General features: G+C 35.2%; 1 protein-coding gene across 2 annotated transcripts in view; it reads right to left on the reverse strand.

The window, feature by feature from the left end:
- LOC136848221 (uncharacterized) overlaps positions 1-15,036 on the reverse strand; it is a 127,108-nt gene that overhangs the window by 20,873 nt on the left and 91,199 nt on the right. The window lies entirely within an intron of this gene.

The raw sequence follows: 15,036 nt of genomic DNA on the forward strand, positions 1-15,036 counted from the left end.
AATACGAGAAAAAAAAAGTGAAACTCACTCAATGAACCATTCACGAGGAAAACATTTCATATCGAGATTTATAACGAGGCAGAAGAAGCACTCGAGATTAACAGAACGAGAGGCCCAGCAAGGGTCAGAATCACCAAGTTTTCAGAGGCGTCATGACCCTTATTGTTCTGAGCACCTACGACTCTGCATTGTCTGGAGAAGACTCATATGCTATGGGCTTCTTAGATATTTTCACCGTCAGGAAAGTAAACGAGGCATATTTTCACCTGCTTTCATTTCCTCTCTCTCTCTCTCTCTTTTTAAAGCTTTCCCCTTCTGCTCTTGCAGAGGGGTGCAAGGTCTGCGTATCTGACGGAAGAGGAGCGGAAGGAGGCGTATTTCAGTAGCTCCTGTGATAATGAGTTGCGTATGGAAGTGAATGTTTCCTGGTATGCTACGTCCTGTTGGCACGAGGGCGCATACGCAGATAGCAATTTTTTTTTTTTATCCCATCTTATTAAAATTACGTTCGACATAAACGTTCTGTTAAACGTTTTGTTACACTGTATCTTCTACGTTATTAACGTTATTTGTTCTTTGCATTCTTTCATTCACAGTTATCGTAATCTAAACAATTCTATTGTCATGCAAGCAAATTATTTATCTGCATAAAAAAGGAACAGCGAATTTAATCAACATTTGCTTTTTTCTCCCATCTTGGTTTCACCATGAGTATTGTTTCTTTGTTTGAAGTCATGACTTTGTGGGTTCTCGTGAGTGATGATTCTCGTAACACCAACTTGTGAAGATCGTTTTGGCAATGAGGTTCTTCGAGTTTAAGTCTGGAAACAGGGGCAATTTTTGTGAGTGTTTCTTGTTAATATAGTGAGCTTTATTCCTCAGCAGCGCTGAAAGGTGTTGCTAAGGATTAGTATAATAGTAAGCTTTCACAGTCTACATAAATGTCTAGCAAACTGAATGGAAAAATATATTCTTTCCCGAGTTTTATGAGATTCAGTGAATGATTTTCTTTCCCTTAGAACGGTGGCTCTCAACCTGCGGGGCGTCAGCAATTCCCAAGGGGGACGCGAGCCCTAGGGAAAAATTAAAAATTCTCCAATAATATTCGTTATTCTCTTAACAAGAGTCGCTAAGAAGCAGTTTCAATTATTTCACTAATTCATGCCAAAAAGAAAAAAAACACCTTTCTTTTTGTTTGTTCATTTTCCTTTAAATCTGGGAGGGAATTTTACTCACAGATGCAAGGGAGGCGTGGAGGGAAGTACCAACCCTTAGAGGGGGCGTGGTAATAAAAAGGTTAAGAACCACTGCCTTAAAATGTATGGGAAAATTTGAAACGTCAGCTTAAGAGCCAATCAAATGGCCGGTTTTTATAGAGCTAGTGTCAATCAACGTCTGAAAAAAGAAAATTACTGTTCTTTTAAAAAGAAAGTGGTCCTGAAGGCCTTTTGTAATTGGCCGCGGGAGCTTTTCTCTTTGTATGATATCACGTACCAAATGGAAAATATAAAACTAATTTTCTTGTTGATTAAGGAAAAAATCTCAAGAGAAGAAGGCAAATTTGAAAATGAACGCCTCGTCAAATTTGAATGTTTTAAGTTACAGGTCCATCCAGGTAAAAAAAAAGAAAAAAGAAAAGTCAAAAACAAATTCCTCCAATAACTGCATATCATTTCATATCAGTGTGACAGTACTTTTATAATCATATAATTACTATATATAATCCGGATTACACTCTAACCAAAAGGCATATATACCATCCACATTTTTTAAACAGTATGCCACTTCAACTAACAGATGGTGGCTCAAGAGAAAAACAACACACTGGTGACAGACACATAAATTAAGTCGTGTTTAAAACAGGTTTGTTTATATATATATATATATATATATATATATATATATATATATATATATATATATATATATATATATATATATATATATATATATATATATAGTACTGACAGGTTAATTACAGAAAAATATGGGAATCAATCCATAAGCAAGATCACCTATACTAAAACGTGAAACGAACCACATTCACTTCTTGTACCAACCTTGCCTTAATAAGGTAAAATTACCTCTTACTTTTCCCGGAGCGTTCTAAACGATATGACTCTATTTTAAAGAAACCTCAAGATACCCCTTAGGTTTTCAGCAAGCGGCGAAGACCCAGCTGAAGGCGGTATTTGAAAGAGTGCCAAAAGGAAGTGTGTCCTTCCTCGCACAGTATTCTTCGCTATTCTTCAGTATTCTTCGACTCTTTAATGACTAAATAACACATGAGTCAAAGAACTAGCATTTGCAACACCCGAATTCCACTGCGAGACTTTCTCGCGCATTGTGGTCTAGGAGGATTCACACGCTTCGGGGGAAAACTGCTTCGTTTATTCTTACACATGGCAATCTTGCAGTGTTCCGTTTCAAAAATCTTTCGATTAACGATTTCAAAACACGGGCGACGAGATGGCAAAAGGTTACGTCTCTTCTCTGTTTTTAAAATTCATACATGTGTTCATTCAGTTTTGTAAATTGACTATCTCAAGATGGAAGCATTTTACCTAGAGAGGTAGGTGGTACGTGAAGTTTCTCAATCATAAGGAAAGGGTTACAGAGCACAAAACAGTGTTCATTTAGTTTTGTAAATAGATTATCTCAATATGGAAGCATTTCACCAAACGAGGTAATTGGTTAAAAAAGTTTCCTGTACATTTACAGTCTCCAAATAATAAGGAAAGGGTTACAGAGTACAAAACAGTGTAACAAGAGAGAACAATGAAATGACAAATGTCAGTCGAACGAAAAAATCTTATATATATAAATATCAACTTTATAAAAGGGAAATATTCCTAATTTTTTTGCAAGTCACCGACGAACTTTTTATCTGCAGCAAAAAACTTTCTTTCATAAAAGTAAAATATACTTTATCCCTTGCACATTATCCGTGAATATTCATAAATTATATACTTTATTCTCACTTCATATTTGATGAACTTTTATTCAAACCAAATATAATAACAAAATGTCATAAAAGTGAAATTGATCATATTCTCTCTACCTTATCACCGAACTTTCAAATAGACCAAAAAATAAAACCCAGTTTTCTCTTTTTTTATTAAAACTGGCATCCATCCCCACCCCCCGCCCCAAATGTACTCTGTGAACTTTTAAAAAACTCAAAAAGTAACCTAAAAAAAAAAATAAATTTCCCTTTGTAATGCAACTGATACGTGCTATCCCCCCTGTATACTCTATGAACTTTTAAGAAACTAGAAAAGGTGAACTAAAAACCATTTCCCCTTTATTAATAAAGTTACATAAACTTTCTTCCCCAAGCATATTCTATGAGCTTTCAAGAAGCTCAAAGAAATAACCAAAAACCCAATTTCCCCTTTACCCGCAATATACTCTATGAACTTTTAAGAAACTCAAAATCCTAAAAAAGAAATAAATTCCCTTTGTAATAAAACAGACATAAACTTTTTTCCCCAATATATTCTATGAAGATGTAAATAACTCAAAAAAAAAAAATACTCTATGAAGTTTTAAGAAACTCAAAAAACTAACACAAAACTATTGCCACTTTATCCATAAAACCGATATAAATTTTCTTTATCTCCAGCATACTCTATGAACTTTTAAAAAACTCAAAATAGTAACATTTAAGAAACACAAAATAGTAACAAAAAAGCCATTTTCTTTGTTTAATAAAACTAACAAACTTTTTCCATCTATATATTCTATGAACTTTTAACAAACTCAAAAAAAGTAACAAACACCATTTCCCCTTTATTAATAAAACTGACATAAACTTTCTTCCCCTAACATACTCAATGAACCTTTAAGAAACTCAAAAAAAAAAAAAAAAAAAATCCTAATTTCCTTTTTCAAGGAGGAGACAGCAACAAAAGACAGAAGCCACGCTACATGCGACACGAGAGCGAGAGTTTCTGACAGGCAACCCACCATGAAATTGGGAAGTGATATTCGTGAGTCATAACATAATCACACAGCCTTTTTGGGGAAGCATTCATGAGATGATAACTAAGTATACATAATTAGTATAATTATCAGCATCCGTAGATTTAACTTCGCGTGTTGTTTACTGTAGTAATAAAGGCTGAATTATCATGTGGGCATTATCGTCATTAAGATGGATGCTGTGGGATATCGTTTTCGGTATGGGCGTGCGCACGGTATTCATCCAAGCGTGCCTGCGGGTTTCTACGCTCGGTTTTTATCTTATTCATTGATCACTTGTGAAGTATGAAGTGTGGTGATGAATGACATGGATCTTTCTTCATTTTCTCTATGAATTTTAAGGGTATTAATTTTCATTTTTTTTGGTGAGGTTTCCTAGAAGAAATCCATTCTAAAAGAAATACATAAAAATTTAATTCGCATTCATTTCGTTTCAAGATACATATAAATATACGTACACACACATATATATACAGTACAGTATATATTTATATATAATATATATATACTGTATATATAATATATATATATATATATATATATATATATATATATATATATATATATATATATATATATATATATATACACACAAACAGATAGCAAGACAGACAGATACCTCAAACCCACTTTCTTGACATCACGCTTTATAGTTACATTTCATTTTCATAAAAAGAAAGAAAATTATGCGTAGTTTACGAATTCTACTGTGAACTTGCAAAGATGGTCGCTCGCTGTTAGAAAAATAATCTTAATTTTACTATCCTACCACATGTCCACCATACATGAGCATAGGCTATTGTTCATGTGCACCCATGCGTGTCCAAATGATTTCTAACCTAAGTAGCTGGTTTCGAGTGCAAAAATATTGCAACAGGATTTTTTAAACAAAATATGAAAGTATTTACCGTTGTCCATTTATTCCCCTCTACAACTTATCTCCTCTTTCTTATGCGAGTTGAGATTTCATTGATGTCTGCCAGGTCGGACATTTAAGGCAATAACATTTATGTCATCACTTTCCTTTTCTCTCGTCATATTTTATTCAAAAATCGCATGTTACTACTTACAGCAAGTCAGTTCACTACCTTTACTTCCAGTCATTCAGAAGTTACATTCTTTTTCAAACAATAGCCCCCCTCTTCTTTTCATCTTTTTTTTTTTTTGCTGTCTTTCTTTGTTTTTTTTTTTTTTTCTTTACCGTGGTGTTATCACATGATTATATTTTCATTCATTTTCTTTTCACTGCTTCTTTTGTAATTACTTCTTGAAAATTTAACTATCTATGTTTCATAAATCTGTTTCTGTACCCCCTTCGTTTTAATCTATATTTTTTCTCTCTATCCTCTTTCCCAACTTTACTCAGCCTCCTCTGCATTTCTTCTCATATTCTCCAAATTCCCCCTTCTCTTTTCCCTTTTTATCACCAGTTCTCCTCTCCCGCATTCTTCCTTCTCCATCACTGTCATTTATCATAAATTTTCTTTACTCTCTTGTTCAGCTTGACTCAGTCTCAAATGCAACGCCTCTGCAATTATCCTCCCACTGTTCTTCCTCATTCTTAAGGTATGCTTTTTTTTCTCTTGTCGACTTTAACTCCAGTTCTCCTTTCCTGCATTCGCTTAACCGTTTCCTCCTTCCTCCTTCTTTTTCTTCTTCTCCTCCTCCCCCCAAAGCCTCCGTTCCCCTTCCCCTGACCCCTGAGTGACCCCCGCCGGCGTCAGGGGTCACATATGCTACTTTCACCCCAGGAGTAATGGGTGTTATCTCTCTCTGTCTCTCTCTCTCTCTCTCTCTCTCTCTCTCTCTCTCTCTCTCTCTCTCTCTCTTCCTTTCACCCTCTTTGGACCTTAAACCTCCTTGACGGGCAAGGATCTCGAATTCCTCTCGAATTCTTTTCATAAATGGCATGTGTGTGTGTGTGTGTGTGTGTGTGTGTGTGTGTGTGTGTGTGTGTGTGTGTGTGTGTGCCCCGGGCCTTTTTGTGTGGGATGCATTTTTGCCTTTTTCGTCTGAACTGGAAGTTTGCTTTTGCATCTATCTGCCTTGTCAGTTGATTTTCCGTATTATTATTATTATTATTATTATTATTATTATTATTATTATTATTAGTAGTAGTAGTAGTAGTAGTAGTAGTAGTAGTAGTAGTAGTAGTAGTAGTAGTAGTAGTAGTAAATATTGGTGTTATTCAAGCTATTGTCGTTGTTGTTGATTCATAATATTTGTAGTGTAAATTATTTTCTTGAGTTTTCATCATCAAAACTATTATTATTATTATTATTATTATTATTATTATTATTATTATTATTATTATTATTATTAGTAGTAGTAGTAGTAGTAGTAGTAGTAGTAGTAGTAGTAGTAGACCTTAATGTTGTTCAGGTTATTATTCTTGTTTCAATACCACTTGCTCATTCAAACTGACTATAAATGAACTCAATATTCTTAGCAATGATAATATAGGAAATTCATAAGAACTGTTCTATATTCACTCAAGATTCTTTTTTTACTTGTTGTCCCATTATGGTCATTAACTTAGATGAAAATACAACCGTATAATATTTCTATAATAACTACAAAGAAATTAAAAAATGAAAAAACCAAAAAGGTGAAAAAAATTCACCATTTAGTAACCACATCACTTTGATTCCTCCTTTCACTTCAATATTTGTCATTGCCATCAAGTCAAGCCTTGCGTCTTAATAAGATAATTATCTCGCTATCTTACGCTTCGGCGATCATACGGAAGCTTTCTTCAGTCATTTCGGTGTCGTTATATTGCCTAATGAGACTGCATCATTTTATTTAATCAAAGACTTTTGGTAATTTTTTTTCTTTTACGAGTTATGGATAAATCATTTTCCTTTTTGTTGAAATTTTCTTTCTCATAATTTTGTAAGATTTTATTGCCATCTTGATAAGGTAACTTTCCCCATTTAATTAATGAAAGTCTTTGTACTACCGCGGTAATTAACTTTCCAGAAATTACATTTTCATTTTCTTTGAATAAAACAATAGTACAATCCCAACGCCCATTTTTCATAATTAGGGCAAAACATTCCAATTAGTTTTCATGTAATTACAACTTTTATTTATCTTCTAAACAAGACCGTTGTACTTTCTAATAATCTAAATTATCCACGTCGTTACCTCTACTTACGTTCACCTAGAACGCCTATCATAATGTTCCTCCTTTTACTCCTACGATCATGTACTTCCCCTTACAGGACGGACATCCACGCCTTCCATCAACCCCACCCAATTTTTTACCGTCACCCATCTCGATATCGTTCACTCGATCGCTGGAACCCATTACTAAATTTTTAAGTCAACTACGCCTACGGCTAATGCCTTAGCTGTCGTGTTTTTGTTTTTACCATATTATTATCCGTACCTTTACTTTCACCCTGTTTTGTGACATAATTCCCTTTCCCTGGTTTATTATTACCTCTCATTCTACTGTTTTCACTATCCCTTACCTCATAACTTTTCTTTTTTTGTCTGTATTACTTTTATTAACATTTCTTACCCTATTCCTATGTTCAATTATGCTCTACTTACCCGTATATATTTCTCGTTTTCCTTTGTTCATTTAAATCTTTCCCTTTTGGATTCGTGCCTCCCCTTTTGTTCTGTTTAATCTTGATATCTCATTTCCTTTTTTTATTTTTTTTCCCTTCTACTCTGCTTATTATTCTTTATTCCTTGCCAGTTATTTTCACTTCTTTCTCTTTCTGCTTCTTTTCCTAATCTCTTCCTCCGTTTAATATTACCCTTCCTACTCTGTTCTACCCTTCCCTTTCGTGTTGCTCTGCTTATTCTTTTTATTTTCTTTCCTTTGTTTGGGAAGGAATGCGGTGGGCGAGCGTCTTTGGTCTTTCCCTTTCTTTCTACGCAATGTCATGCGTCAGCCTCGCTTCACTTACGCAATATTATACAAAAGAGAGAGAGAGAGAGAGAGAGAGAGAGAGAGAGAGAGAGAGGAGGAGGAGGAGGAGGAGGAAGAGGAGGAGGAGGAGGAGGACGAGAAGAAAAGGAAGACGAGAGAGAGAGAGAAAGAGAGAGAGAGAGAGAGAGAGAGAGAGAGGAGGAGGAGGAGGAGGAGGAGGAGGAGGAGGAGGAGGAGGAGGAGGAGGAGGAGCAGCAGAGAGAGAGAGAGAGAGAGAGAGAGAGAGAGAGAGAGAAATAATGATGATGATGACCCAGCGTAATCGTGAAAAAAAAACCCTCTTATATAAGTCTATTGTTAGAGTAATGGGTATCTAAAACCTGCATAAGGAAGCTTTATGACCGACCTCGTGAATAAGCCTTTATGATGAAGGATGGGTTTTAAAAGACCTTCCTTTATCTGGGAATTTATACTCTAGAATGGGTTAGGTTTTCCGTGTCATGTTTTGTTTACTTTTACTTATCTATCTTGAGTCCTTTCACCCGCATGACCTGTTTAGAATCATTATTTGCATAGGTTATCATCAGCGTGTGTATTTTTTACGAATAATTATTTTTAGAGTAAATAATTATATTTGTATGAAATGCAATAGGAATCATTTTCAGGTTTCCATTAAATGTAATATGAATGAATTCAGACAAACATTAAGTAAAAGATTATATTCTACAAAATCCCAGTTATATTATAAAGTCGTGCTAATTGCAGAATCATAAAGAAAAGCAGAGCAAATACACACACACACATTATATATATATATATATATATATATATATATATATATATATATATATATATATATATATATACACACACATATATACATATATGTATGTATGTATTTGCTCTGCTTTTTCTTATGATTCTGCAATTAGCACTACTTTATAATATAACTGGAATTTTGTAGAATATAATCTATTTACTTAATTTTTGTCTGAATTCATTCATGTTACATTTAATGTGGCATATATGTACATTGCATTACGTAACAAAGCCGGGCATAAACTGTGAGGAAAAAAAATTTAAGAACAAAACTGAGCGACTTTAATGGGAGAACGTTACGTCACATCATATAACTCACGTGGGCTGCTCGCATTCTCTTGAAAGGCATTCCAACATTATTTTTTGCTTTCAGCTCTGAAGGTGAATGGCATGTCAGCCAGTGCTGATATCTTTGCCTCTGCAGATCGTTTGTATATTATTCGCTTATACTTTCCAAAGAATCTTTGCGTCATATTTATTGATTCTGTTGTTGTTTGAATGGATAAAATGTTAAAGCTTTAAATTTTGTTTTGAGTCGAACGCAGGTGGGGGGAGGAGGAGGTTCCAGCCCAAACCGCGTGCATACTCGTGCCAAAATGTCACTGTCGCAACAGAATTCGAAATACTTCGTTTTGCATTTTTTCACGCGCGCCTTTGGGGCTTACATTCACTTCTTCCTCCCTTCGCCGTGCTTAAACCAGCAAGTCGTTTTGTTTACCACCTTGTTCACCACATTAATAATTACTGCGATTTCCAAGACATCGTGTAAAGAAGGTCTCAAGGCTTTACAAAACTCTTGGGATTCCTTCAATAGTGTATTTCATGACCGCAAGCCATTTACCATCTTATCTACCTTATTAATAATTACAGCAACTTCCAAGGACATCGTGTAAAGAAGGTCTCCAAGGCATTACAAAACTTTTGGGATTCCTTCAGTAGTTTATTTTATGACCGTAAGTCATTATCATCTCATCTACCACATTACTAATTACCGCGATTTTCAAGGACATCGTGTGAAGAAGGTCTCCAATGCTTTACAAAACTCTTGGGATTTCTTCAGTAGTGTATTTCATGACCGTAAGCCATCAACAATAATTCATCAGCACCATTACCGTCTGTTTACCAAATACCATAACTTACAATGAAATGGCAGTGTTCAATATCAGTCAATTATAAACATTCTCATGGCAAATAACACGAATGCCCCGTCAATTACAACAGACAAGATAATTTGACCCATGAGAGGTGGTCACGTTTCCTCTTCAGATCTCGAAGGGTACAAAGTAGATCTCCCAGTTCTCTTCACATTCTTCTTTTTTGCCTTTGTTTGTTTATTTATTTATTTCATGGTGTAATACTGTACTTTATTTTGTAAGGTGAGTGATTATACACCGGTTATTATAATTTCCTTCGGGCAACTATCTAATCTTGATGTTTTGATTAGCTCCAATCAAATATGTCCCCTATGAAAACCGAATTAATGTTGTGATGATAAGAAGTTCGCTAAATGAAAATCATTTTATCAGTAACTAGCCTAATGAATATAAACGTCATGTGCATACTAACTGCATGAAGAACATCCATACAAATAATAGGAGGCAAAAATATATTACATTTGTCATGAAAACATCATACACTGGAATTACAAATAGCTCAGAAAGAGAACGCTTCCTTATATCTTTGACAACTCTTAACAAATTATCTTGACTTCCTAGTGTGATCTGGGAACACCCTCCAGACACCTCAATGAGAAATCGCATTTATATCAAGACCGCAGCAACAATATTCTGCCTCATCTCTAAAGCGTTACATGAAATCACATTGATTCACCAGACTCTCATCCTATTTATCGAAGCAACATTTCATTTTGCGCGATTAGAATCCAGGCAGTAATTTCACGATAATGAATCGTCTAATAGCTTGGATGTACTTATGCAAAAACAGCGATGATCACTGAAATTCTTCACTGACTGGCGCATTCAAATGGACCAGATTTGCTTATTCATTCAAGGAAAACAGGTCAAGGTGGGCGTAGCAACGAAAATCGAACTTTCTGACACACCCACACAAACGCGCACACATTATAATATATATATATATATATATATATATATATATATATATATATATATATATATATATATATATATATATATATACATATATATAATGTATGTATGTATATAGACATAAAGAGAGGGAAAAAACATACGCAACATAAGAAGAAAAGAGACAGAAAGAAGAAAAAAACTACCGTCGTTAATCATAGTCCTCCTATGCTTAACAAAAAGACATTAAATGCACTCTCTCTCTCTCTCTCTCTCTCTCTCTCTCTCTCTCTCTCTCTCTCTCTCTCTCCCCTCCTTTATGGCGCTGAACTGATTGCATAAGCAATTCGTGAAACTGAACCGAACACGAAAACCGAATAAAAACAGAGTCACAACATCTGGTTTTTCATTCTTTGTTTGCTCCTCGGTTCCATTTCTTTTCCTTCCTTAATTCATTCCTTCGCTTGTTTCTCTCCCTTTGTTTGTAAATGACTGGGCAAAATCAATATCAAGTACGTAGTGAATACTTTAGGCTTCACCAATGAAGATTACTAAATGACAAATAACAGCTGATGAATGGTGAACTTTTTTTTCGGTTTTGACGAATAGAAAAAAAAAGAGAGGGTACAACTAATTAACATAAGTGACATGAAACCGGGCTCTACAATTAAACTTTAATTACTTACTGAAATAAAAAATGTACTAACGACGGTTTTGTTCGAATATTACCACTGTTACTAGCAAAATAAACGAGAAATGAAAGTAAGAACATAAGAAATAATTTTGCTTTATTTTAGTTTGATATTATTTAAGGCACGTCTATTTTTTAGTTATGTGAATACTTTATATATATATATATATATATATATATATATATATATATATATATATATATTATCAGAGGTATATATATATATATATATATATATATATATATATATATATATATATATATATATATATATTATCAGAGGTATATTTAAGTCAGCAATATCTTCTTAAGATCAAATAGCGATAAAAGGAAAAAGAATTCGTATCTGCAAGTTCATTTGCAACACGTTCTCCAGAAAATCAGATATAGAAGGTAAGTTACCACAAATTCCGCGGCCATTTAAATCTCATTTCCTTAAGACATAACCAGTAAACCACAATTTTCATTTACCTTAATAGTCAAGCACCAATTCCTCAAGTCAAGCATTCCACTAAGTCCTTCGCCAGAGTGTTGCAACGGTAACAATTACGAAAGGAAAGCAACAATCACTTCCTTTCAGCGGAGAATGTAAGCAGTTATCCGATACATGCATCATTTCTTCGTAAACTGGATGAGAACTATATTAATGTACACCACACCGCCAGGAAACTGAACGTACCTCATTACAAATTCATCTCATCTGATTAATTATAAATTACTGCCATGGTCAGGCTGAGTCCACTCGGCGTCGAACGTGAGCAATGAAATCATTCTTGCCCGTCATTCCACTGCCTTACCCAAGTCATTTCCCACTCAGTGATTTGCATAGCGGAGAGGCCTATTTCCGTCCCTTCTCTCTCTCTATCTCTCTCTCTCTCTCTCCTTTTTGTCTAACTCTCCCCTTGTTTTCCTAAATCTCTCTCTCTCTCTCTTTCTCTCTCCTTTTTTCCTAACTCTCTCTCCCCTTGTCTTCCTAAATCTCTCTCTCTCTCTCTCTCTCTCTCTCTCTCTCTCTCTCTCTCTCTCTCTCTCTCTCTCTCTTTTTTCTAACTCTCTCCCGTTGTTTTCCTAAATGTCTCTCTCTCTCTCTCTCTCTCTCTCTCTCTCTCTCTCTCTCTCTCTCTCTCTCTCTCTCTCATCTGATAGGCACAGGTGAATGGCACCAACTTAGGCATATGATGCAATGCACAATGTCGCAATGATTCTAAAAAGGAGCCTTTTACCTCCGCGCCATATGGAAAGGAGGGAAGCAGCAGCCGTCCTTTTCCTTGACTTCTGAAGCACTCTGTACTGGGCGTTCACAGGAGACAGGCCTTGTGCAGATTGTCTCACCATTTCTCTTTGTTTTTGTTTTTTTATGTAGTACTTTGTATCTTTATGTAATCGTGTCTAGGGCATCTATTAACCTGCTGGACTCCATTTTCTAACCTTTTCCCCTTACATGAAGTTGATTAAAGTGGGTATGTTAGTTTTTTTTTATGAATTATGCAAACCTTACTTTCCTCCGAGTCTTAATCTTATTTCGTAAATATTTTATTCGTAAGAGTAATTGGTTATCTGTAGATAAAATGAGTTCCTCCACTGTGCTAAAGATGGCTTGTACATTCACATCTCTCTCTCTCTCTCTCTCTCTCTCTCTCTCTCTCTCTCTCTCTTTAATCGGATGTTGGTGTTACTGCGGTTTTTGACAGGTTTCATCACGGCTTTTCGCCATTGCCTGTATCCCGTCAATCATGAGCCGAATCAGTCTTACCGTCGATTGTTCCCGTCAGTGAAGTCAAGACCTCCAATGCACCTTCCTTTCCACAATTTCTTCGTTTTACTCATTTCCCTTATCACCCAGTCTTCATTCTGAAGCCTTTCAGTCCCTGCGTTTCGTGTTTCAGCTGCCAATTCATCTGATTTCAGAACGCCAGACCAAAACAACTGCCGCCGCAAACACTTTCACTGGCCTCTTTACCCGAACGATTTTTCTTACTAGATTAGAGAATATGCTTCTTCTCGTTCCTGTCTAATCGGTTATGCAGAGCAGAATTCAGTCCTAAAACCTCATTATTTTTCTGGCGTGATAAAATGTGATGTGCCGTAAGTTCGTCTTAGTGTTCAGAACTGCGAGCAAGATGATTTACTTGAGAGCCATCAATTTGACTATAACAGAGAATAATGCGTATGTACAATGTATATGTAAATTATATGCGTTTGAATATAACGTGCCATGAAGCGTATATAAAATGTATGTGTGCATTTATATGCGTACAGTGCATTTGTGTTTAGGAGCACAATCACTGATATGGTTTCCTGACACATTAAAATCCATTCATCTTTGCCCATGTAATTCGAGTTTTCAAAACGCCTCAGCAAAAAATATATATCACGACTACAGAGACTATCTGTTCGTTATCTATCTATTTATCTATCTATCTACCTATCTATCGTGGAATAATTCTTCACCATACAATTTATGTTATTTTAGCCACTACATTACCCCTGTTACTGTTACTTAAAGCTTACGAAAGTGTCCCCGTATGAAGTCTACCTTCGGCCATTTAGCTTGAGTTTTCAAAACATCTTTCCTAGAATGTATGTCACGGCTATAGAGGTTATCTATCTATCTGTCTATCAGTCTATCTTCAGATCTATCATGAAATCATTCCTCACCACTCACATTACCTTAATTAATTTAATCTCCGTATCATTCCTCTATTATTTCTCAAAGCTCATGAAGACATCCTCTTATTCAGTCTTCTTGCTGAACACTGAGATTAATGTTTGGCGTTATGATACACCTGATTAAATCAGGTTTTAAAGATAACTCACATTAATTTTCACGGTCCGAAACCCTTTACACCAGATGCATCAGATCGTGAAGATATTTCATTAAATGAATTAAACCAGGCGAAATTAAATTGTGATATAAACGCGTCTCATCAGGAATTGTTTGAAGTTGCTAGAATGTCAACTAAAAGAGAAGCATGGTCTTCTCTAATTTTTCATATTTGTCTTGTTATCGTTTTCATTCTCTCTCTCTCTCTCTCTCTCTCTCTCTCTCTCTCTCTCTCTCTCTCTCTCTCTCTCTCTATATATATATATATATATATATATATATATATATATATATATATATATATATATATATATATATATATATATATATCCGTGCTTTTAAATATGCCTGTGGGTACGTTTCCAGAAAAAAAGAAAAAGTTGGCATTAAAAAAATCGGATATCAACAGAAAACGAAGAAATCTAATCGTGATCACTTTCGTTCGTTATCACGTGACTTAGTTCCTGTTCATGACTTTCTTCATCCATCAGATTTCTTCTTCTTTTTATTTTTTAACAGAGAGAAGGATCAGTAAAAAGTGACACGCCGAAAAGAAGTGTCTACTTCAGATCTTCGCCAGTGTTTGCTTGTCTTGAATTTCTTTAGCTCGATGAACTGGAGCAGCTCGTTTATTCTTCCGGAAAATGGCATTCGACTTTCTTCGGCAAGGCGTGGAGTTTACTTTATTCATCAGCCGTGTTTTATTCGACGTTCCGGTTCGAAATTTCACAGAGCTTTTGGTAGCTCAAACTCGCCGGAAGTTTTAGCTCATTTGTGGTTA

Source organism: Macrobrachium rosenbergii, chromosome 18, assembly GCF_040412425.1.
Source record: "Macrobrachium rosenbergii isolate ZJJX-2024 chromosome 18, ASM4041242v1, whole genome shotgun sequence".
Classification (NCBI taxonomy): domain Eukaryota; kingdom Metazoa; phylum Arthropoda; class Malacostraca; order Decapoda; family Palaemonidae; genus Macrobrachium; species Macrobrachium rosenbergii.